Source organism: Diachasma alloeum, unplaced genomic scaffold (assembly GCF_001412515.2).
Source record: "Diachasma alloeum isolate Michigan unplaced genomic scaffold, Dall2.0 Dall_scaffold_00950, whole genome shotgun sequence".
NCBI lineage: Eukaryota > Metazoa > Arthropoda > Insecta > Hymenoptera > Braconidae > Diachasma > Diachasma alloeum.
Genome location: NW_021681067.1, coordinates 1,127 through 5,276, shown reverse-complemented (window position 1 = coordinate 5,276; position 4,150 = coordinate 1,127). Strand labels below are relative to the sequence as shown.

General features: G+C 34.4%; 1 long non-coding RNA gene across 2 annotated transcripts; it reads right to left on the bottom strand.

The window, feature by feature from the left end:
- Positions 1–337: 337 nt before the first annotated feature.
- On the bottom strand, positions 338–3,879 carry LOC107045485. 2 transcript variants are annotated; one of them, XR_001461444.2, is made up of 6 exons: positions 3,315–3,879; positions 2,391–2,939; positions 1,989–2,080; positions 1,368–1,415; positions 588–747; positions 338–499 (listed from the first exon to the last, which is right to left on the bottom strand). It is a non-coding gene; the product is annotated as an uncharacterized LOC107045485 (long non-coding RNA). The 2 variants fall into 2 exon arrangements; XR_001461445.2 differs by lacking the exon at positions 1,368–1,415 and having other exon boundaries at positions 3,315–3,877.
- Positions 3,880–4,150: the final 271 nt, after the last annotated feature.

The following is a 4,150-nucleotide window of genomic DNA, read 5'->3' as shown; positions in this document are numbered from 1 at the left end:
TGTGGTATATTTTGAAGTATTTCTTTTTGTTTTCTTTTTTTGTTCATAAAACAATACTCTATATTGAATGGAATTACTAATTGTTGATCAGTCGTGAACTCCAATGCTAAAATATTGAAGATAGAGGCACAAGATTTTTTTTCAAGTAATATTGTTGTCAATCACATCAGAATTTTAAATTTATTGGCGTTCATTTTCAGTCCGTGCAAATATCAATTTTTAATCAAAGTTGGTTCATTCACCTTTCCTTTCAAAGTAAATCAAATTACCTTGGGGTAGAGCATTGTAATGCTGGAAATTACATTAGAATATCTGTGGAGTGAAAATGCCACGAGAATATATTGTCATTACAATTTATTATTCATGTGAGTTAATTTCTACGACTTTCCAATGACAAGTTTTTTGAAAACTAAAATTTCATTTTTACACGAATTTTACGCGATTATGATTTTTAATGTCCTCAGCTGGATACAAGCACTTGGTAAGGAGGCTCTAATATCTGAAAAAGTATTAATTTTTGGTCTCTCATCCTGAATAATTTCATGAAAAGGATAATTCGAGTAATTAATTATTATGTTCATTAGTACCTATTATAAATATAGTGCAGTGTTCTGATAAAGAAAGGTCTCTTTAAGGAAGCCACGAAAAATAGCAGGCTCATAGATCATAGTGCTTTTACCATAATCTGCGCCAATTTCCAAGGTGTTGCACCAATCAGCGAAGGATGCGAGATGTTATTTCGTTGACCTAGAGAACAAAAAATAGAAAAATGAAATTTTCAATGCACGAATGTTGAATCACGGAATTATGAAGTAAACTGAATAATTGGTTATTTGTGGGATAAATAACAATAGACGTGTTGAATACAAATATCAATAGACGTTTCTTTGTTCGAAAAGGACCTCTATGAAAGGATTTTTGACATTCTCTTTTAAAACTATTCATGATACTCTCACTTCTACTGAACCTGGCTAGGTTTTTCCTTGTCCTTCAAATGTCAAGACACATTTTTTATATGAAATTTATCCAGCTATGATTATATAGAATTGTTATTTGAAATGTCAGTGAAGCTATGATTGTAAAGAATTGTTATTTAAAATGTCAGTAAATTCGTTCTGCAATTATGTACGTTGGATCCGTCGGGCCATGTGATGCTGTTGAGTAGGAATGTTTTGTAGACGAATGGAAGCATGAGAAAGCGAGTTTAATCGTCGTTACTTCGTCAAGTTTGAATTTTATTAGTTTAGCCATGAATACTGCCAAAGTGCCAAAACACTGTTAAGCATCTAATGATATGAAAATTGATTTTAGTATTAATTCATTATCTCGTCGCATTAATTCAACTCTTTTGTTTCATATTTACGTACTGGAAGTGAAATACTGAGCTCATTTCCATAATTCTATTGCTGATTTTTCTGCAAGCAATGAAAGTATCTTATTAGTTACGATTTGATACTCAGTAAATATCAAAACGACATGAGTTGATATGACTTAATTTTTTGTTGAATATTCTCAGAATGTGAGAGATACTAAAATGGTTGATATCTTTTTTGTAGGCATGAAATGTGAAACAATGATCTCAGTATATTTTTTAGAATTTATCAAATAGGAAATAAAGGTTTGATTCTTAGATACATCTCACTCATTTTCTGTAATTAATTCTTAATTCAGATGAATCTCTTCTCAAATTTTAGAAATGAACGACTATAAAATTCAACGGGGTAACTTCTCGAATGCAGTTTATTGCTAATTTTCAGAGACTCATTTCTAATTTTTTTAAATATATCACCTAATTTCAATGATGGAAATCTTTGATACTTTCTCTTTTCACTTGCCTGACTTTTCATTTTTCATTCGACTATCATTTTCGACAAGTAAAAATTTATAGATTTCAATAAGGAGCTCATCTTGATAGATCTACACTTTTATGTATTATTGCTGGGTCGCTCTATTTCTAAGTCATCGGTGAGTCTTACTCTCCAGCTCACCCTTTCTTTTGTCACCAGCGAAGATAAATATTGGCATTTCCTTGCTTCGGTGAAGTACCAAAATTTTCTCCGAGTTGTCTCTCCTGCAATCACTGCAAGTATAGTAATTACATTTCTTATATTGTTCGCTTATTACAGAAATGGTAGAACTATTTTTAAAGATCTCTGAAACTATTCGATTTATGAATAAATGTCAAAAGTGTCTTGTTTTTAGTGGACATAATTTCCCGTAAGAAATATTTTCCGAAATCTTCCCCAAAATAGCTCATTACTAAAACTATCAGCAAAACTATCATCAACAATCTCTCAAATCACCCTATTTTCTCATTATCAGTATTTTCACGATGATAAAAATAACAGTGCATCCAAGCCTCTCTGAAATCCCATTGGTTCCATAATTACCTTCTCATATACATGACATCGAATAATTGCTGGTGAAAAATGGAGAAACGTAGGGTTTTGATTGAGAAGCAAAGAATCAACAACAGTGCCTCAACTATAAAGGACTGATTGGACATCTTAATGGCCAGTTGAATTCCTCAGGGTAGTAAATGACGATGGAGTCAAGGGCCAACCCCTTCACATAGAAAATGGTCCTTGATTGGTGGTAGCTCAGTTGCGTGGTGTTCTCCTCGTCCTTCTCAGCTTGTGTATTGACACCTAATGCGTATAAGACGTTGACTAAATCGAAGACCTTTTCTTGTAGTCCCGGGGCCCTTCTACCGAAGCTTTGGATGAAGTCAATGGATTGGACCCATCAGGATGGATCGCTGATGCCATAAAATGGCGAGTCAGCCCTTTCTAAGCGTACACTATCAGTCCCTCTAGCATATTCCTATGTGTGAAAATTTGGACTCCTTAATTTCGAATGAGAAAGGTCCCAGTGATCAGAGTGTTGGCCTTACTTCCATGACCAAAATCGTCCTAAGAGGTGAAACGTGGAAAACATCCCTGAAATTGGGATTAAAAAGGGTTATAGTTTGACTACAGGTTGATGTGTGTCCGGCAGTGCAGCATTAAACAAAATAGACTATCGGAGGCTGTAAGTGCTCTACATTCTGAATGAGGAACGAAGACGTTGATGATGTAGTTGATGATGCTTGTAACACGAGTTTTTTTGAGTATTTTTTTTTGTATGAGTAAGATTAGATGTAAATCAATTATAGTAAATAGGACTGTCAATGGGGCTATAAAGAGAAAACTGCTGTACGTTCGTGTTTTCAAATACTTGAAAAACTAATCTTCGAGGAGAAGTGATTCATCATCCCTAACCTCGTCGTTCCACAACCTTACTGATGACATACTTTAATAATAATTGAAACTCACCTGTCTTCACTGTTATCCTAATTTCCAATGAATTTTCATGGGTATTCGTCGGATCACTTGAGTTAAAAAATTTGATCGCATGTCAATTAAGCTGGTCTGCTCCAAAATGTATTAATTGGAGGTTATGGCGGATGTATTTAATTTATTGAGAGCACTTTGTACACTTTAAATCACTGTTATATGGAACGAAAAGATTTATAATCAACCGATATGAAGAACTATTGCACCCTTTGCTTCATGATTAATATTGATAATGGAATGTTAAAAAAAGGAGGGTGCTGGCAGGTGGTATCTTCCGCCATCTTAGGTACCACCCGTGGTCCGCCGTTGCCAGTATACGAGTCAGAACTGGATTATTGTAATTACAATAAATAACTAGAAAATTGTCAAGAACAAACGATAAAATTGACAAACCATTAAAATACAAACGATTCTAGGTCCTAACAATCCCAAAAAACAGGGAAACATATAAATTTTAATGTGTGTCGGCCAAGTACATGGGCCATTTTTTCATTATTTTTTAATAAATAATTGGAAGAGGAACAAACGGTTCTGATCTTAGAACAATCATATGCAGACGTAGTACAAACGACCTGAATTTTTTTTTTTTCATAATCAATCATCTGTCGGCTAAGGTCATATCAATGATTGCTCAGGCTTATGGGAACTGTTCAAACAGAATTCCATAGCGGTGGCGCGCATCAACTAATCGAGAGGCCGGCTCTGAGGGTAAAGAAATTATCATCTATTACCATGGAAACAGTCGATAACAGGGAAGCGTTCCCAATCTTAAATCCAACATGAAACCTCCTTTGCATTCACTCATCCGCTTGATT